Source organism: Toxotes jaculatrix, chromosome 13, assembly GCF_017976425.1.
Source record: "Toxotes jaculatrix isolate fToxJac2 chromosome 13, fToxJac2.pri, whole genome shotgun sequence".
Classification (NCBI taxonomy): Eukaryota; Metazoa; Chordata; class Actinopteri; family Toxotidae; genus Toxotes; species Toxotes jaculatrix.
In genome coordinates, this window is record NC_054406.1 from 25,959,732 (window position 1) to 25,982,023 (window position 22,292).

Here is a 22,292-nt window from a genome sequence, read left to right on the forward strand (position 1 = left end):
GAAGCACAGCTGATCTCTGACAAACTGCAGGACCTCAATCTGAATAAAGAATAAATCATGTGGATAAAAATCATTTCTAATCCAATCAGATATGTCCTAATCAATGAGCTTTCACTAACATGAGTAGAGGGACTTTGTCCTTCTCTTATTGTGGATCATCATAATGTCAGCCTTCTACACACATCATCCAAATGTCACCACAACATTCATACAACTATTCATGTCAACACAGATTCATAACATGCTGCTGAGCTCAGTCAAGTCTGGAATTAGAAGATAAAGATCAAATCAGACATGTTGGACTCAAATCCTCTTCATCGTTGAAGGTTTTACATGACCTTCTTCTTCCTGAACTTTGTGTAATTAAACAACATTAAAGGACAAATTCACATTTCTTAACAACCAACACTCAGATGTCACACGTTGATTTAAAGAGTCTTTGGTGGCAGTCGTCCTTCCTGTGGTCCACACTGACTGTGAAGTGGTCTCCTCCTAACACAACTACACTGTAAGAAATGACTTCATGAGTTCAGCTGTTGCTGAATGAAGCTTTAGCAGACTGACTCAGACAAATGTGTAGAAGAATACTGAATTCTCCCATTCTGCTCTGATATATTCAGACCTCCGTTCTTGGCTGAAGGTGTGTGTTTCCTGATTCTACTCTTCTCTACACCAGGAGAGAAAACACCTGGTTCTGTTTTATTTGACAAAAATATGGAAAAACTTTAAAGGAGCAGTGTGCAGGATTAAGGGGGATCTATTGGCAAAAATGGAAGATAATATTCTTTAATTGTGTTTTCAGTAGAGTTTAATCACCTGAAATGTGAATTTGATTTATCAGGTTTAAATGAAAACAATAAGACTGAAAATAACATGAATAAATTAAAAAATGAATGTAGAATGTAACAGTTACTAATAAATAAACAGAAAAACTTAACAGCAATAATCACAACCAACTGAAAAATCTACATTTGACAAACACAACATTTAAAACATCTCCAGAAAAACACACAGCTGACCTAAAGATTCTAAAACTATTATGAGAATAATGAGAATAATTTCATACAGTGTATATTTGAAAAAACTAAACTACTAATCTACACTGACTGATAATGTTAAAGATCATGCCTGGACTTACACAGCCTTTCTGCAGTTCCCCACAGCTGGGATCAGTCTCAGTCGTCCCTCCACTGATGTGTTGTACTTCTTCAGGTCCAACTCATCCAGAATCTCCTCTGACATCTGCAGAACGTAGGCCAGAGCTGAACAGTGGATCTCAGAGAGTCTCTTCACTGATCTGTTCTCTGTCTTCAGGAACTCTTGGATATCCTGATGTACTGAGCGTTCCTTCATCTCCATCAGACAGTGGAAGATGTTGATGCTTCTGTCAGGAGAGATATCATCTCTGTTCATCTTCTTCAGGTTGTTGATGGCTCTCTGGATGATTTCTGGTCTGTTCTCTGTCTGACCCAGAAGGCCTCCTAAGAGTCTCTGGTTGGACTTCAGAGACAGGCCATGAAGGAAGCGAACAAACAGGTCCAGGTGGCCATTTTTACGTTGGAGAGATTTCTCCATGGTATCACTGAGGAGGACGTTGAGTGATAGGTAGCTGCTATTGTTATTTTTAAAATGTTTTGAAGGTTTTGAGCCCCAGTGTTTGTAGTCTTTTCCCAGGAAAGTCCTCAGCACTCTTGTCTTCCTCTCTGTGTAACAGTGGAACATGTAGACTGCAGCCAGAAACTCCTGAATGCTCAGATGAACAAAGCAGTAGACTGTTTTCTGGAAGATCACACTCTCTATTTTAAAGATCTCTGTACAAACTCCTGAGTAAACCGAGGCCTCTGTGACATCAAGACCACACTGCTCCAGGTCTTCTTGGTAGAACATGATGTTTCCTTTCTCCAGATGTTCAAACGCCAGCCTCCCCAGCTTCAGAAGAAGTTCCCTGTCAGCCTTCGTCAGCTCCTGTGGACTCGTCTCATGTCCCTCATCATACTTGTGCTTCTTCCTCTTTGTCTGAACCAGCAGGAAGTGTGAGTACAGGTCAGTCAGGGTCTTGGGCAGCTCTCCTCTGTGCTCTGTGGTCAACATGTGCTCCAGAACTGTAGCAGTGATCCAGCAGAAGACCGGGATGTGGCACATGATGTGGAGGCTTCGTGAAGTCTTGATGTGGGAGATGATCCTTCTGACCTGCTCCTCCTCTCTGAACCTCTTCCTGAAGTAGTCCTCCTTCTGAGGGTCAGTGAACCCTCTGACCTCTGTCACCATGTCAACACACTCAGGAGGGATCTGATTGGCTGCTGCATGTCGTGTGGTTATCCAGAGGCGAGCAGAGGGAAGCAGTTTCCCCCTGATGAGGTTTGTCAGCAGCACATCCACTGAGGTGGACTCTGTAACATCAGTCAGGATCTCAGTGTTGTGGAAGTCCAGAGGAAGTCGACACTCATCCAGACCGTCAAAGATGAACAGAACCTGGACCTCTTCAAACCTGCAGAGTCCTGCTTCTTTGGTTTCAGTAAAGAACTGATGAACAAGTTCCACCAAGCTGAACTTTTTCTCTTTCAGCACATTCAGCTCTCTGAACGTGAATGGAAATGTGAAGTGTATGTCCTGGTTGGCTTTGTCTTCAGCCCAGTCCAGAGTCAACTTCTGTGTTAAGACTGTTTTCCCAATGCCAGCCACTCCCTTTGTCATCACTGTTCTGATTGGTCCATCTCTTCCAGGTGAGACTTTAAAGATGTCTTCTTGTCTGATGCTTGTTTCTGGTCTGGCTGGTTTCCTGGATGCTGTTTCAATCTGTCTGACCTCATGTTCATCATTGACCTCTCCAGTCCCTCCCTCTGTGATGTAGAGCTCTGTGTAGATCTGATTCAGAAGGGTTGGGTTTCCTGCTTTAGAGATCCCCTCAAACACACACTGGAACTTCTTCTTCAGAGTAGATTTAAGTTTACGTTGACAAACTGCAGCAACATGTCCTGAATGAACAAACAAGAAACAACATCAATGACTGATTCATAAAGAAAACATGACATGTTCACCCCCCTAAAGAACACACATGAACATATGTCCCTCCATGTTTTGAGATGTTAGTAAATGTCCCATTTGTCCATCATGTTGAATATTTAGAGAAATCCTCTTACTGCTGTGCAGACAGTCAGCCAGCTCCTCCTGCTTCATTCTCCTCAGGAAGTTCACTGTGATCTTCACAAAAGCCTCTCTGCTGCTCCTCCTCTGCTCTTCATCCTCACCATCCAACACCTCCTCATCCTCCATCTGACTCTCACAGGATTCTGGGTAATCTGGACTCACAAGCTTCTGGATCTTCTTCAGCTCCTTCTTCACAAAAGTCACAATGTTCTCCTCCAGCAGCTGAAACAAAAAACTATATGAATCACACAATCAAAGTAAAACCATGGAGCCAAACATCAGATCCATGTTGGACACACTGACAATCCACTGCTCTAAAAAGTGCAGCATGGAGATTATTGTCAACACAACAGATGTCAAAGTAGTTGTTGTCCATGTACAGACCATAAATATGGAGTCCAGGTGTGTTTGATGCTGCTGGGCACACTGAGCACTGGGAACCTCTGAGCTCTCCTGGTCCACTCTGTGGAGGAATCATGAAGAATTAGCTCACATTATGTTTGCAGCATCTGTGAGCGTTTTATGCTTTGTACACAAACAACAGCTGCTTTTATGTTCTGTGGTGACTGTCCTGATGAAAGCAAACAGTACTGTGCTGTGACATTCTCAATGAGAGGAAACAAGCAATCAGTTCTGTACATAGAGTCATCACAACAAGTCCACCTTTTAAATGATGAGTTTTAAGGACTCACACTGGGTTTGACAGAAGTCTCACCTCTGCTACAGGACACTAACACAAACACTGGAACTGGATAGGTGCTGAGTTACAGGGAGTTTTAGTTCTGATCTGAATGACACATATAAGAACATAAGAAGTGCTTTTCTTGAAAAGAGAAACATCAACTTTGCCACTAAAGCCTGTGTTTCAGCCTGATCATGTTCATATACTGTGTCATTCATGAAGCCTGGAGACAAAACACAGTCACTTCATCTTTCATAGAAGACCAGTTATACAGGACAGCTGTCTGATACATTTTAAACTCAGCTGCAGCTCACTTCTTTGCAGCAGAGGGAGGCTCTCCTTTGAAATTCATGGGGTGACCCATTGACCTGTCACTCTTCATGGACACACAGCTGGGCTCAGGTCCATGTTCAGGTCCAGGTCCAGCAGAGTCTGGTGTGTGTTGCTGCTCTGACCTTCAACACAACACACACAGAGCTTTGAGTGTGAATAATGATGGTGCAGCGATGTGAGTGCTGAGCTCTGACATGGAGAAGAGTCATGGACAGTTAGAGATCCTCATCTCACCTCTGAGCTTTGGTCTGGATCTCATGGTCCCCACACAGACTGCTTTTAGGGGGAGGGGCTCCCTCCTCTCTGTCCTCACACTGATTCATGATGCTGAATTCACATCCACATCAGCTCACACACACTTTCTACCTTCATCTGGAGAGAAAACACAAATCATTCATCTGCACATCAACTGAAATCATCCTCTCCATCATTTGTCCTGTAGAAATATCAGCTGCTCCTCCACTGATTGGCTCTTCTTTCCTCTTTCATATCTTTCACACACGATTCAGAGACGACCATTTCCATTCACTGACACACAGATGGACTGAGATCCACTGATTTTATCTGACAATCTGTTTGTCTGCAGTGTTTCTGTAGAAAATGACTTGATGAAACAAGCTGCAGGTGATTATTCCACACAAAACAACTGAGACTCAGTTCATTTCTCCTCAATATTATTCCAGGGGACTATATGGACTATATGAAGCAGCAACAACAAACCAAAACCAAACCAAACAGCAGAGACACAGATAGACATCAATAAAAACAGCAAATATGTCCTGACAGACAGTTTTTCTGTTTGTACTGTGACCAGCCACAGAGATATAATCACCTATCAGAGCCGCTGAGATGCTTTATTGTGAGAGTATTTATGGATTTGGGTCTTTATCATCTAATTCATCAGGTAGAGTTTGTCCTGATAGGACCAGGAATCCTCTGACTCTGTGGATGGAGTGTTAACTGTCTCTCTGAAAATCACATAGAGCCTGAAAAACCCTGTCAGCCCCTCTGAGCTCAGTCCCGTAGAGTTCATCTAATGACAGAGATGAACTCTACGAATGAGAGCAGCGGCTCAGGTCCGCCTCCTCCACAGGCTGATTCAGGCAGGGAAAGCTGCCTTCAGTCAGCAGTAAGTGGAGCCACAGACTAACAAAGGCTCCGTGTTCAGCTACTGACCATCAGCTCACTCTGCTTCTACTCTGACTCCACCGCTTCTACTGCACATATCCACACAACATGATAATGAATGAAAGAAGAAACAAACTGCTGCGTCTCTGCGCGCCTCCATGTTGAAATAACGGCGCTCTTCCTGCCTCATCCCGACTTTACAGTGACAACTCAGTCTACACAACTAAACACCACAGCGCAGGAAAAAAACAACGGAACAACATCCAAAAAACTCGACCATCAGATAATTCAGGTAACTACAGGAAGTGTTGGCGAGTAAAACATTCAAAGTGCGGACATTTACCTTCAGACAGAGAAAATCACCCGCGCCACGAACTTCGGTCAAAGTGAAAGTAAACTTTCAGCAGCCGTGGAGTACAGAGATGAATTATGGGTCTTTTAAGAGAACCGGTTCTTATGGCTCGGCTCACTAAAAAGAGTCTCTCTTTCGGCTCCCAAATGGCTCCTCGGATTTTTTTGTTGCTTAAATGAATCTATTACTAAAATAACGTACGTTAAATACTGTTACTAATTACTAATGTGCAAAACATACATTATATCAAGTGTTTATGATTTATATGGCTTGGCTAAACATTGATTATCAGGAAATACGCTGTAAAAGAACTTAATGGAGGCTGTGCACTGTGTAAAATGACAACAAAGGTGACACAGGATATATCCAATAAACAATGATGGTCATAGATAAGATAAGAGAATCCTTTATTAGTCCCTCAGTGGGGAAATTGCATTTAGCAACAGCAGGGGTTGTCAGGCTCAGGAGGAGAGGGGAAGAGGACACAGGTGCAGAGACAGCGTATGTCAAAAACGGTTTAATCAGTCCAGGTTCGATACACAGGTAGTCAGTCCAAGAAGGCAGAGGTACAGTCAGGGAAAAGGCTAGCTCGAGATCCAGAAATCCAGGCAGGGGTCATACACCACACTAGGAAAACACACGAAACTAGAATAGGTACAGAACGCTGGAAAGCTTGGTCGGAATACACAAGACAATCTGGCAATGAGTGCAGGGGAGACGGAGACTAAATACACCAGGGGGAGGTGCGACAATTACAAACAGGTGAAACACATTAAGGGAGGAAAGGTAATCAGGAAGTGGGAGGAGCACACGGGGAGAGGGAAGTCGAGACACCTGAAACGAGAGGGAAAACAGTGAACAACCGGAACTAAGGCATAGACAAAATAAAACAGGAAACACTAAATAAGCAAAACAAAATAAAACCGCCCTGGCGTCCAGGGCGAACCCTGACAGGGGTACAGTACAGTAAGTGAAAGTGAGATATAAGTAAGAGGCCAATATGGCCAGAACAAGATTAAATAAGGTAGAATAACTAAGAGACTAAACTAAGAAACAAGAAAATAGCTGCTGTAAAAAATAAAATATACATACATAAATAAATAAATATGATGATGAGATGAACTCTGGACTAACTTACAACCAGAGGATGCACTGTAAAATATTACAACAGTGTAATGAACTAGTAAAAAATAAAAAGCAGCAGATGCATTGTAAAGTGGAAGTTAGACTGCACTGTTAAAAACACAACAACCAGGGTGACAACGTGGAAAACATCACAAGGGAAAGGACTGTCAGAAATATGTGATGCAGTGTGAAAATGAAAACGACTAATGACAACATCAGCAGTAAAAGTACACAAGTATTATCAGCAGCCAGAGGATTCACTGTAAATCATGAAAAACAGGGTGAAAACCAGGTATACACTGTAAAAATGACAGATGAAGCTGAAAAACTCTTTAAACATTTTTCAGATAAACTTCACAGCTTCTCCTGTATATTCCTGCGGACATACAGAGGAAAAGAAGATGCTGCAGAGATTGGAGATTCAATACTTTATCGCCAAACGACTAAGTCATTAGGGATTTGTTTAGTGAGGTCAGTGCAATTACAAAAACATTCTTACAGTCATAAATAATAAATAATAAGCACACACCCACTAACAGTAGCAGCATGAGTATTGACAAAAGAACATATCTATAAGACCTAATAAAAGAAGTGCAAATTCAAGTATTATAAAATAAAATACTAATACTAGCTCACAACAAAATAATGAAATAAAATAAAATATAAAAATAATAAAAACAAAACAAACTGGTCTAAAGTGCAAGTTCTAAAGTATTAAGAAGGCGGACAGCACTGGGATATGTGCTGGTCTGGAATCTGGTTGTTCTAGTTCTAATGCTCCTCAGAGTACAGAGAGTTAAAAAGGCAGTTTGCTGGATGGGATGGGTCTGTTCAAATCTCTTTAATCTGGTCTCATAGATTTCAGACAATGATGTCACCTCTTGTGCCATAATCCTGGTTGCTGTGCAAACTACACCGTTCAGCTGCCTTTTCTCCTCTGCAGTCAGACTTCCAAACCAGACATTCATTCATTTCATCATTCAATCGCAGGGCTGACACACAAAGACAGACAACCACTCACGCACACACTCACACCCATGGACAATTTAGAGTAGCCAATTAACCTAACCCATGCATGTTTTTGGGAGGGAGGAAGCCGGAGTACCCGGAGAGAACCCACACAGGCACAGGGAGAACATGCGAACTCCACACAGAAGAGCCCAGACCGGGGTTCAAACCTGGAACCCTCTTGCTGTGAGGTGACAGTGCTAACTAGGGTTAGGGTTAGTGCTAACCACTGCACCACCATGCCACCCTCCAAACCAGACAGTGATGCCAATAGTTAAAATGCTCTCCACAGCCGCTCGATAAAAACACAACATCCCTGGGCCCGACACCCAACACTTTTTTTAGTTGTTTCAGAAAAAAGAGTCTTTGGTGAGCTTTCTTCAGGGTGGAATGGCTGTTGTTTGTCCATTTTAAGTCTGCGGAGATATTGAAGCCAAGAAATCTGTAGCTGTCCACCTGCTGCACTTGTGTATTGTTCATTAATAGTGGCTGATGAGCCTCCCTCTGCTTACAGAAATCCACCACAAGTTCCTTAGTTTTGCTTGCATTTAGTTTCAGTTTATTTGCATTGCACCAGTCCACTCATGTTACAATCTCTTGTCTATAGTTTCATTGTTCTCAGTGATTCAGCCCACCAATGTGGTATCATCAGCAAATTTGAACAGTTTCACAGATTGACAATGAGAAACACAGTCATTTGTGTACAGTGAAATCAGGAGGGGAGAGAGTACACAGCCCTGTGGGGCCCCTGTGCCAGTGGTCAAGGTATTCAATACCCTGCTGTTGACTTTGGCCACTTTTTATTAACACATTTTCAAATGAACCTTTGCACTTTCTCTCTCTTATGTTTCACCTCTCTCTCTCTCTCTCTCTCTCTCTGACAGTCATGTGTTAGACACAAATACTTAAACAGACACACATTGACTGCTGAAAATATTTCTTACCATTTACTGATACCAACATCCATCAGAGAGACTTGCTTCTTGCATATTGGCTGTATTGTTTCTGTCCCTCGCCCCCGCCCCCGACTCCCGGCCTAGAAGAATAGCTCTGCAGCTGTGCTCCTATCAAATTCCTATGCAGCTCGTATCTCCCTTCAAGGGCAACTGATGAACTGACCTGTAAACATCCTGGCAGTCTCGGTCATACAAATCGCAAAGACTTCTCATAGACTGACGCACACACACTCCCCTCTCTACCCGCCCCCCATCTACCGTCTGCCTCCGCACCTTATCTTTTGTAACCCCCCCCCACCATGTGTCCATGAAAAAATTCCAGCATGTTTCCACGTGTACTGTGTACTAAAGTATGATGTGACTGTGTGTCAAATGTATGTCTTGCAACTTGCAAATTAACTTTCAGGAATGCATGTGGTGGCGCAAACATTTTGCTGCGGCCCGGAGGCTATACTCCTTAACGAAATTTCGCCTGTACTTCTGTGCAAGTGACAATAAAGTTCCTATCCTATCCTATCCTATTTCCCAGCTCCTCATCTGATGATATTCATTTGCTGGAAATACTTCTTGGGTAGCTGCCCAGTTAGCTCAGTTGGTGGAACATACAACTCAGGATTGTGGGTTTGAACCCCACTCCGGGCGACACCACCTCCCATGGGCTCACCAGCTGTGGGAGGTACCATAGAACTTTGGTGCATTGTGGACTGGGCAGCAATCTGGACCCAGATAAGCGGCAGACGATGACATGACTTCTCAGTTACACAGTTTATATTTCCTCTATTTTAGTAACAGTGTTCACAACTACTGTGTGTGTGTGTGTGTGTGCCTAAATTAACAAACAAATCACCTGAACAAAACATTCCACAAAATGAACTTCTATAAGCTAATCACTGACATGAACTACTACCATGTACTGACTTACTGAAAACCTTGGAGGTGATCTGGACTTTCCTGTAGTTTCCTCTTGTCCTTGTAACAGCAGTAGCTCCTCCCTTTCTTGTCAATAATTGTGCAGAAATATCTGAGTGGTTCTTTCTTCCTAAATCATGAGCAAGTCCTGTCCACTCCAACTGTTTCTGCTCCTGTTTGACTTCTGAACTTGTCTCTGGCTGTGTGTCCACTTACTGCAGCCTGTGACATCAGGCTGTAGAATGTTGATACATCAAAGGCATCAAAGGACAAACACACACACACACACACACACATTCTTGTCTTACTATAATTGTGAGGACATGTTACCATAATGCATTCCCTTGCCCCTTAACCTAACCTAACCTGACCTTAACCATCATAACTGAAAGCCTAACACTAACCAAAACATAACCCATACTAATGATATTCAATCTTCTCCAAAATACCAAATGAATTACAACAATAAGCACTCAGGACCATTCAGCTGGGTTGGTGAATTCAGCACCAAGGACAGCAGCAGCTGAACTGTACACAACTACATGTACTAACACACAGCAAATTCACAAAGTACTAAAATCTGGAGTCAGGCAAAAAAGTGTGAAAGAGTTACATTTCTGGAGTTTATTTTATAACTCTGACTACAGTTTGTGTTAAGGTGTACACCCAGGCCGAGTTGAATTTCGGAGTTTATTCCCTGGTGTTCAGGATCTGGTTTTAACTCTGTCCCTGGAGTTCACGACGCATTTTATCGCGGCATGAGCAGCACAAGGAACGTCGTCACAAGGCTGGTAAGAGCATGATTTTTATCAAAAAGTACTTTAAATGCGTGATATGTTGTCATTGTTCTCACTTTATCTACTTACATAGTACCGCTAATGACTGCGAACTTGATGTTGAACGTAACCCCATTGCTTTTACTCCATTATTTAGAGCAAGTAGCTTCCGCAGCATTAGTTAACTAACTGTCCTTAGCTGCCATTGTGGAGCTGTTAGCTTTCACTCAAACGTTAATGTCGGCCATACTGTCTGTGGCGTGTGATGTGTCTGTATGACGGTAATGACAAACTGTTTGATAAGCTTCACAAATTAATGACGACGCGCATCTTGAAGGTAATTAATACTGTTTTGGAAATAACCATCCAACAATGCAACCGCATGTCGGTGTTTTAAGAGTATAATTTCCGGCTCAGCGGCGAAGACGCAGCTGAAAAGTCAGTTTTGGCTAGCATGCTAACAGTTGAGCTTATAAACTGTAGCCTTGCTGTTTTGAACAGCGGTGAGAAACGTGTATTTTAACAGTGTGTTGAGATAAACATTAACTTGAACATGTTATTCTCAGACATATGACATTTTCTTCCTTTATGTCAAACCAACATGTTGATCAAAGTACAACATGGAGGGAAGAAGAAGGACATTAAACTGGAAGAGGCTTGCTTCTCAGATTTTCTCAGTGCAGGTCAGTCAGATGTTTAGTATTAAATTAATAAAGATGTAAACATGTTGTAACGTGGAGTTGTTATGGTAAAGTCCAGCAGAAGTTTCTTATCCCAGAGACTACAACACTGAAAGTCACAGATCAACAGGGAGCAGAGGTGGATGAGGATGTTTCAAAGATCTGTGCTTTTTCATCTACAGTGATGATGGTAGGACATTTAAAAATTCATATTTTGCTGCACTTATATTTTGAGAGATTTGTATCTTGACACAGACAAAAATATGTGATTGTGAGAAGTGGATGATAAGAATTCCAAAGTACAGTATTTAATCAGTTCATATTAAGCTGTATGTGTTGTCTGCATTTCAGACCTCCCATCTACTGAAGCATCTATGAACCTGGCTGATCGTTCAGACCTGACAGAATATGTGACCCTCACTACTTGTGGTAAGCAGAGTTATAGGTAATGGTAATGTTTTGTCTTGAGACAGGTAATATCCAGCCAGGTATGTGATATAGTTTTAACGTGCTGGACTTTAGATTTTATTTGCCTTATACTTGTGTGTGTGTGATCTTCAGATCTAAGTGTCCTGCAGCAAGGGTGTGAAGGCTCCTCCTCTCCAAGTCTGACAGATACACTGTCAGTCTCAAGCACTTTAAGCAGAGACACAAGTGATTCTGGGTGCCAGCCTTTGATGGACAGTGTGCTTGCTACTTGTATACAACTAGATTTTAATCATTATTTATTAGACATAATTCCTAAAAAATGCAAATAATATGTATGTAATAGGTATTAGATGAATGTATTTGTTTACAACATAGAAATAAGTGTAGTTGTAAATAAGTTTATAATGTTTTCTTTTTTAGAATGTGGAGCAAATTCAAAACCAGCAGAGATGACTGTGATTAAAGAGTATGAAGAGACTGGAAGTTTGAAATATTCCACCACACGGTTACTGGTTAATATCATTGTCGCTCACATGCATGGAAAAGAAGGGTAAGAGGCTTCAACTTAATCCTGTATCCTCTTTCAAAAAACGTATATAAAAAAAAAATATTTTTAAAAATGGTAAGAGATTTTTTCCCGCTTGCAGGAGAGCTGTTAGTAAAGCAACAAAAGAGTTCCATGCCCTCGGGATTGTTGCACTTTTCCCATCTTTGAAAGACCCATACTCCAAAAATGATATGTAGATTTTAACTCCCTTGTTTGCATATAAGGAACATACAGTATTTGTTCTTTTTTTCTTTCAGGAACTTCTATGATATTCAAAGCAACAAAGGCCCTAACCCTTTCTTGAGTGGCGCATGAAGAGCAACAGAAATCCAAAAGCACCTCTTCATCCCAGAGTAGAGTGGAGCTAAAAGCAGGTCCCACATCATCCAGAACATATGATGATCAGCCAATCAAAGATGAATGTATGGAACCATATCTCTCCTTCACCACACAGCTGATACTGACTTAGTGTCCCAGAGGATGAGAGAAACCTTCTACTACCGTCAGCGGATTACTTTGTGTTTTGTGTCATAACCGAGTTGTGCCGTAATATTTGTATGTAATATTTACAGTAAAGTCTCAGATGCTATTACACTCTGATCTTAATGACTCCTGGAGCTCCAGGTTCTCCTGTTGTTGGTCTGTGTCTGTGACTCCACCAACAGTGGACTGACACTGGACCTCTAGCTGATTGTGTGAAACCCTATGGGAGAAAACCCACAAAAAGAAAAAGGAGAAAAAGAAAACTCCGCAAAGCAAGGACCAAATCTCAATCCTCTAACCTTACTCCTGTGAGAAATAATGCTCCATCTTTAAGGAATTGGAGCCCTGCCTCAATGCCAAAGTTGGCACATACAACTGGCCTAAGTGTAAGGCTCTTTGAGTGATTAGATTATTTTGTGTAAATAGACTGAAAAACAAATTAAATAAAGATTAATGATTAAAGTGACAAACACCAAAACTTCATCTAAATTAGACAGGGAGGGTAACAGACATCTATCCATGGTAGCAAATTCAAACAGGGCCTAAAAATTCTGGTTAGACATGAACCAAGTTTATGTATTGAGTTCATTTACCTATAGGTGATTGTGCCTTCCATGTATTATGAACCAGTGTTTGACACTGCACCGATTTCGTGATATAAACATTATGAAACGGGGGAAATGTGGTGTCAGGTTTTGTGCAATTAGTTTATCTTTCTATGTCTCACTCATCCTCACCCATCTATGCTTCACCCATCTATGTAATCCCTCAAGGAGGGTGATTCCATTAGTATTAACATATCCAGCACCTGCTGCTGTCTTGTGTGCTGCTCTGTCTCTAACTGCTGTATTACAAAGGAGATGTTCACATTGTCATAACCTGGCTCCTAAGCCATGACAAATTCGGAAAGAACACCCAAGGGAAAATAATATAAACGTAAATTTATTATACTTAAAGCAAATAAACAACTTTGGAAATATCTATGAATGTGGGATGTGGAAGTCAGCATTGTCAGTAGCGTAGGTGTGCATGAGTGAGCATTATGAAATGTGGGGTGTTGTTGGAGTCAGAAAAGAAAAGAAAGGTGTACCAATGCGGGCCGATGTCAGCTGTGGAGAGAAAAGAAAGAGGAGCCCTGAAGTCAGTGTGGGCTGGGCTTTTATACCCTGGGTCCGCCCAGCAAAATTGGCTGACGTCCACCACACCTTTCCCTTACTTAAAAATATAATAAGGCAGGGGCCGTCACACCTCCCCCCTTAAAGTCGGTGTCCCAAAGGGATCACCGGCAGACACAATACAAACAAAACGCAGAAAAATGATTTTCTTTTTTTTTTTTTTTTTTTAACACATATTACTGGATGACTTCTGTCCTGGCTATTCAAACTGCAAGCTGCCACATCCATCCTCAGCAATCCGGAAACCTGGAAAGGATTTTAAGGGGAAAACAGAAGCAGGTGAACAAAACAGGCAACCTCTTGATATCGAAGGATATAGCAACGAATGATTAATGCCAAGGAGCACGTGACAAGGCATCTGCCATAACGTTATCAGTTCCCTTGATGTGCCTAATCTCCAGATTATACGCCTGCAAAAACAACGACCACCTCGTCAGCCTTGGTTTGGGCATTTAAGGGAACACAAAAAGGTCAGAGGATTGTGGTCTGTATAAACCACAGTCAACTCTCCTGCGCCTACATAAACTTCAAACTGCTGAAAAGCCCAAATTAACGACAGAGCCTCCTTCTCAATCACCGAATAATTACGCTGGTAGTTATTAAATGTTTTAGAGAAGAAACTAATGGGCCTCAACAAGTCCTGGTCCCCACTCTGAAGCAAAACCGCACCTGCTCCCACCTGGAGAACAAACGGTTTTTCAAAAACTGGAGAGGAGCACAGCAGAGACTTCACACTGTCAAAAGCTTGCTGACATTCAGCCGACCAGTTAAACTGAGCCCCAGCCCTGAGCAGCTCGGTAAGAGAAAAAAACAACTGTGGAGAATTTTTTACAGAATTTCCTATAAGAACCCACCAAGCCCAAAAACCTTTGAAGTTCTTTTTTTGTGGTGGGCCGCGGATACTCCACCAAAGAGCGCACGGATGCGTTGAAGATGCGAGGTATCACTGTATACCACCAAATCATCCAGATAGACAGAGCAGCCAGTCAAGCCTGACACCACTCGGTTCATTAACCGCTGAAATGTTGCGGTTCTTCAACCCGAATGGCATTACCTTATAGGAATACAGACCTGATGGTGTAATGAACGCAGAAATTTCCTGTGCGTGCTGGGATAAAGGGTCTTGCCAATACCCTTTCAGTAAATCGAACTTACTTACAAATTTGGCAGACCCCACTTGATCAACACAATCATCCATGCGCGGCAACAGAAATGAATCTGATTTTGTCACCGAGTTGACTTTTCTCATGTCAGTACAAAACCGAGGCGTCCCATCCTGTTTTGGGACCAAAATACACGGAGAAGCCCAACTAGATGACGACTGTTCTGCTATGTTGTTATGAAGCATATAATCAACCTCAGCATCCAAAAGACTACGTTAAGCTGGCGATAAACGATAAAAGTGTTGTTTAATTGGCTGCGCATCCCCAACATCAATATCATGTTCAATCCAGCTGTTTCGTGAGGAGTATCACCAAACAAACAAGGAAACTGGTGTATCAACACCGACAGTTCGATTCGGCTTGACTCCGGTAGGACTTATCCAGGTTACACAAGGATTCAGAATTTTTTAAACGCCCAAACAGCAAACTCTCATCCGGCTCAGGCACCCCATCTCCCTCCTGTGCCATACCCTCCGAAGTCACAGCAAGCGCCGGACGCACACAGTCATTCACATGCTGACCCCCACCGATGCCAACTACACGTGTGTAGTAAGGTTTCAGGAGATTGACATGGCAAAGTCGTCTTGTTTTCTTCCGTCCAGGTGTGGCCACAATATAATCCAAATCTGAAATTTTGTCAGTGATCGTATATGGACCTGTGTACTTGGCTTGAAATGGCGAGCCTGCAACCGGCACTAGTGCCAAAACCTGATCTCCTGGACTGAACTCATGTCGTTCAGTGCGTCGATCATACAACTTTTTCATTTTACTTTGAGATGCACACAGTTTTTCCCGTGCCATACACCCAGATACAAACAAGCGATGTCTGAAGCCATTAACAAAGTCAATAAGATTTTTCGGCGGCTTGGGCCCAACACAGCCATCCTTCAGCACCGCTAAAGGACCCCGCACCGTATGCCCAAAAACCAGCTCATTCTGGCTAAAGGCGGTACTCTCCTGCACCGCTTCCCGAGCAGCCAACATGAGCCACGGAAGCCCATCTTCCCAGTCTCTATTCAACTCTGTACAATATGCCCGCAGAAGAGACTTCAGAGTCTGATGGAACCGTTCCAGGGCACCTTGACTTTGGGCATGATACGCCGATGACTGATTCTGTTTGATACGTAACAACTTTAACACCTGTGCGAACATATGAGATGAAAAATTAGACCCCTAGTCAGTCTGGATCACTTTAGGAATGCTGAATATAGAGATAAACTGTGACAATGCCTTAACCACCGATTTTGTTGTGATTGACCTAAGCGGCTATGCGGCCGGATACCTGGTGCTCTGACACATTACCGTGAGCAGATACTTACAACCAGATCTGGCACACGGCAACGGACCCACGCAGTCCACAATGAGGTGCATAAACGGTTCACTCACAGCCGGAATAGGTTGCAACGGAGCGAGCTCGATACTCTGATTCGGTTTACCTGTTAACTGGCACACGTGACAGGTTTTTATGTACGTGGCCACATCCCTTTTTACGTGCGGCCAAAAAAAAAGTCTCAGAACATTCTGATACGTTTTACGCACACCAAAATGCCCACAGTCGTTGTGCGCTACTTTCAAGACGAAAGGACGAAACTTAGTTGGCACAACTACCTGAAAAACTTCCTATTTAACGCCATCCTCATCTACAGTCCCTGACAAAAGTCTTGTCACTTGTCCAAGTTGTAGGAACAACAAATAATAACTTGACTTGTAGTTGATCAATTGGAATCAGAAATGGCTCATATGAAAGGCAAAGCCCTCTAGATTATGTTTATTATTCCAAAATAAAGTTTTTTCATCATTCATTGAGTTTTATCATTTAATTAGAACAGAAAGGTCAGATTTTGCTTGGACAAAAGTCTTGTCGCATACAGAAACAATGTACAGTAGAAATAATATATTATGTTGAATACACAAACATACTACAATAACATCAGAACATAAAGTCATGGTGCCTTGGAAAAAAGAATTAATATTGTGTATGACTCCCATGAGCTTGGAGAACTGCATCCATACGTCTTGGCAATGACTCAAATAACTTATCGATAAAGTCATCTGGAATGGCAAAGAAAGAAGTCTTGCAGGACTCCCAGAGTTCGTTAAGATTCTTCGGTTTCATCTTCCAAGCCTCCTCCTTCATTTTACCCCAGACATGCTCAATAATGTTCATGTCTGGTGACTGGGCTGGCCAGTCCTGGAGCACCTTGACCTTCTTCACTTTCAGGAACTTTGATGTGGAGGCTGAAGTATGAGAAGGAGCACCATCCTGCTGAAGAATGTGCCCTCTCTTGTGGTATGGAATGTAATGGGCAGCAAGAATTTCTTGATACTTCAGGCTGTTGATGTTGCCATCCACTCTGCAGATCTCTCGTACACCACCATATTGGATGTAACCCCAGACCATGATTTTTCCTCCCCCAAACTTGACTGTTTTCTGTGTGAATCTTGGGTCCATGCGAGTTCCAACAGGTCTTCTGCAGTATTTGCGGCGATTGGGATGCAGTTCAATGGATGATTCATCAGAAAAATCAACTTTCTGCCACTTTTCCACTGTCCATCCTTTTTGCAAGCTGTGGGCCTTGGCAAAAGCAACACGATTTTTTTGCTGTCTTTTGTTTAATGCTGGTTTGTGAGCACTAATTCGGCCATGGAGTCCACCGCGTGAGAGAATTCGACAAATTGTTCTTGTAGATACAGGGGTTTCTGGTGACCAGTTCTGATGTAGTTCCGCTGCAGTTGAAAAAGGGCTGGCCTTGGACTGTCGAAGCAACAAACGATCCTCTCGAACAGTTGTCTTACAGGGTCTGCCTGATCTAGGCTTGTCATGAACGTCACCAGTTTCTTCAAATCTTTTTCTCATCCTCTCCACTTGACGTTTGGATGCATTAAAGATGTCTGCCACCTCAGCAGCAGACTTGGTCTTCAGGCTCTTGATGATCAGCACTTTGGTCTGTGGTTGAATCTTTGGCATTTTTGTCAGAGGTCAGGTTGCACTTCACATGAAGGTCTGGTGTGCTGAGGATCTTTTTATACACACCTGGGAAGGTGTTAATTACAGTATTTGTCACAGGTGAGGTTCTAATCTGTGATTGGTTCAATCATTTAAAGACACGACAAGACTTTTGTCCTTGCAAAAACAGATGTTATGGGCTTTACCAAGTTATGAACATCAGAAGACTTTTTGATGGTTTCATTTTGCACCCACTTATTGGTGTGAAAGCCCTTCACATTAAAATGAACCATTGATTGTAACAATTGATTGATAAGAAATAAAGTTATATGCCATTTTAAGTTACTATGTCCTTATGCGACAAGACTTCTGTCAGCGATTGTATAGGAAGCCATTTTCTAAACAGCAACCCATTCTGCAAAAAATATCCTCAAAAACTTCTCTCAGAGAAGGATCATTACGCTGCTCCTGCACAACCACGTTGTGTGACAGTGACAGCAGAAAGTCAGACAGCGACGAGACCTCCAAAACCACCTCAGCGTTACCATCAGGAGACCCACCGGGAACAGATTTACTCGTAGCCCTTGTAACAACGCATGATGGCTCGACCTCCGACAAAGAACGGGAATTTCCCTCCGATGGAACAACTGTGACGACAGGAGACGGAGGAGTGTCAGACCAAACTCTACTACCCGCCTCGCCGTTGCCCAAGATCAAGTGTACACCTTCAATAGGCAACGCTGGCCGCACACCCACAACTACCTCACCTTTAACCAGCTCACAGTCGATAACCATCCTGTGCAAAGGAACAGGTAGGATCCTCAACCCCATTCCATGACTGAGAACACAGTCACCCATATCAGTTTCCTCGGACAGAGGCAGGACCGAGTTAACAATGTAAGAATCATAGGCCCCTGTGTCTCTTAAGATTTTAATAGGGACCCTGACATGACTTCCTACCAATGACACAGACCCATCCCGAATAAAAGGAGCATAAGCGGCAAACACATCCTCTTAACAAGGGTGTGGGGTAATCACACCGGAGTGACCTCACTCTCCAACGGGCGCGGCGAACGCAGCGGGTTTAACATCAGTTTTCACTCCCTGAGTTTTAGCCCTCAACAAAGGACAGTCCGCCTTCCAATGCCCCTTCTCGTGACAATAGTTACAAACATTATTTTTATCAAAACTGCCACTAACCTCAAGGTCAGTTTTCAATTGCCCAACTTTCCCTACACACTGCCCCGAAACAGAACTAATACTATTCCAAACACACCATGATGCGCTGAGCGCGCCTTTAACATGCTCTTATGGAGCAACACAAATTCCTCCGCTAACATAGCAGCCTTAGCAGCAATAGTAACTTTTTGCTCTGTAACATAGATTGCAATACGTTCCAGAAGACAATTTTTAAACTGTTCAAACACCATGAGATCACAAAGATCTCCAAAAGTAGTGACATCATGCGCACCCAGCCACCGATTAAAATGAGTTGACAACTCCCTTTCCAACTCGTGCTTAATTTTCTCATGCTCCATCTGCAAAAGTAAAATCTCTCTCTGTTGCTCAAACGTTAATCCTTGCATAGAAAAAGGCAAAGTCGCAGGACCGGAAGAATAATCCGGTTTTTCATCAGACATTTTACCAAGCTCAATCAATTTTGACTTTATGGATGCTTTAATATTCTCCTTAACACGTTTATCACCCACAACCACTACTGAGTACTGCTCAGCAATAATGAGCAACTGCTCTTTTGTAAATGCATCCAAGGCCACCTGTGACGGTGCGGCCATAAACGCCTCAATTTCAGACATCTCAAATATTTACAAGAAGAACCAAAGCAAATAAAGTCTTTATTCATACAGCACACGCCAGACAGACACTGCGATGTTAACCCCTGCGCACAAAGAAGTCCTCCACTTGGTTTGGAGTTTCCCCTGCTAACACCCAACCCAGCTAACTAAACTCAGCCCTAGTCTTCATGCAGCTAATTGTGGTGGGTATTTATGCACTTTTTTGACGTGCACTTATTTATGCACGTCACAGCGTGTATTTTTAACACTTGTTACCATTCATCAGTTTATTCCATTCTTTCATACACCTTCTGCTGATATTGATGGTTAATACAATTCTTGAAATGAATCCACTTTTTAATGTGCATTTAAGGTATTTATAAAGCTCTTGCTCTGAGTTTGTTGCTGTTTTTGAATTTTGAGTTTTTGAATCACAATGAATCGCATGTAGCATCTTGTCAGGACAGGTGCATGAATGTGACCTTCAGCTGTGGATGATCATGTATGAACCTACAGTATTAAATGGATTCATACGTGACAAATGTTCAAATGAAAGTGTAGAGCTGCACTTGATCATTTTTATTCTTTCCACTGCCTTTGGAATGCTTTGGAATTTTCCAACAATCTGACTGATGTATCAGAACACCCCTACACTTGCTGGGATTTTCACTTGCAACAGTTTGTAGAGTTTAACTGTGAATGTAGTCAAAAGCAAAAAGCATCCAGTGAGCAGCAGCTCAGAGCAGGTGTGGCTCATGACGTCACCATCTCACCTGCCTTTGATTCCCAGGCAACGGCTCTGACGTCACTACGGCGGCAGCCAGATGATATAAATGAGGAGCCTTCCTTCACTGACTCAATGTTTCTGAGGAGGTAGGGACAGCTCTGGTGGCGGTGCGTCGCCGGTGTCTCAGGCTACCAACGTCTTTGCTGGGGGCATTCAGTCGCTTTCGATCCGCTCATGCTGCGGATCCTTACTGATAACGGTTCATTTTGAGCGTCTGTGAGGTTAATATCCAGGAGAACTGAATACAGATGTGACCCGGGCCACCAGACTCTGTCCTCCTCTCTCTCTCCCTGAGAGAGAAACACAGAGTTTTTGCTCTCTCTTTCTCTCTCAGGGAGCGAGAGAGAGAAACACAGAGAGAGATGCTTATTTAAATTTAGATTGAAATTTGACTGAAATTTATTGAAATGGAAATAATGTATATACATTATTAGAGTTTTTGCCTCTGTGTTTTCTCTCTGGGTTCCTCCTCTCTCTCTGGCAGAGAGAAAGGGAAGAGCAAGAGATCTCTCTCTTCTCTCTCTCAGGCAGAGAGCGAGTTACACAGAGAGCTTCCCCTCTCTCTCCTTGAGACAGATAGAGATCGAGACGCTTTTCCTCTCTCTTTCTGTCTCTATCGATGGAGAGGGAGGGAGCGAGAAGGAGAGCATGGCCTTCTTTAGCCCTCCTCAGCGAGAACCAGAGCGTTTTCCGTAACGCCAGTGGCGGTTTTTGGTACAAGCTACTACTCACTGGCCTTGCTGTCATCAGTATCAATCATTCAATAGGGGAGCAGATTTCGTATAATGACATTATTGATGATTTTGCATCAAGGAATGCCAGAAAGCTCAGGTTTTAGTTTGAGTTTTTTCTTTGCTGCTCTTAGTGCAATAGTGTTAGAATTAGATTTCCTGTAGTGTGTTTTCATTTGTGTGATGAAGGATTTGTGCTATTCAGAATATTTATTCTGTATTTTATTTGTATATTATTCTTTTTTTTTATTATTCTAAAATAATACAATTATATTGTTTTAATCTTATATCATTATTATCTGCTGTTGTTATGTGTGATTGTGTATATTTTTTGCCACTTTTATGTATATAGAGTATATTTATTTAATTTCTGATAACTTTAATTTGGCGTAATTCAATGTAGAACCGCCACTTTCTCCACCGAAAGAGAGAGAAGAATTCTCTCTTTCTCTGCTTCTCTCTTTCTGTTTCTTTCTTTCTCTGCTTCTCTCTATCTCAACTTCTCTGCTGTTCTCTCTTTCTCTTCCCTCCGCAGACAGTTCTTCTCTTTCCACACGAAAGAGGAGAGAAGAACTCTCTCTTTCTCATCTTCTCTCTTTCTCCTCCCGCCACAGTTTTTTCTCTTTCTCTCAGAGTTCTTCTCTCTGAGAGAAAGAGAAAGTTTTTTTCTCTCTTTTCCCTCAGTGAGAAAGAGAGAGTTTTTTTTCTTTCCCTTTCTCTCAGAGAGTTCTTCTCTCTCTGAGATAAAGAGAGAGTTTTCTCTCTCTTTCTCTGTAAGGCGCTTTATAATTATTGAATAAATTGAATTGAATTGATGGCAATAAAATAAGAATTAGAATGATATCCTCCATCATCTCTGCCCTTCATTTTCATACAGTAGATAAGATAAGATAAGATAACACTGTTACAGCAGCAAAGAGCAGAGAGAAAAAAACTCTCTCTACAGTGTTACTACAATATAAGGAATGCTGTAGAAGAGAATGTAGAAAAGAATATTGCAGAACAGAACGTAGAACGAAATGCTGTAGAAGAAAACGTAGAACAGAATATTGTAGAATAGAACGTAGAACAGACTGCTGTAGACCAGAACATAGAACGGAATGCTGTAGAATAGAATGTATAACGGAATGCTGTAGAATAG

At 42.3% G+C, this 22,292-nt stretch overlaps 1 long non-coding RNA gene across 1 annotated transcript; it reads right to left on the reverse strand.

Moving 5' to 3' along the window:
* Positions 1-3,559: 3,559 nt before the first annotated feature.
* On the reverse strand, positions 3,560-4,432 carry LOC121191859. The gene is made up of 3 exons (XR_005895142.1): positions 4,397-4,432; positions 4,144-4,284; positions 3,560-3,610 (listed from the first exon to the last, which is right to left on the reverse strand). It is a non-coding gene; the product is annotated as an uncharacterized LOC121191859 (long non-coding RNA).
* Between the last annotated feature and the right edge of the window lie 17,860 nt (positions 4,433-22,292).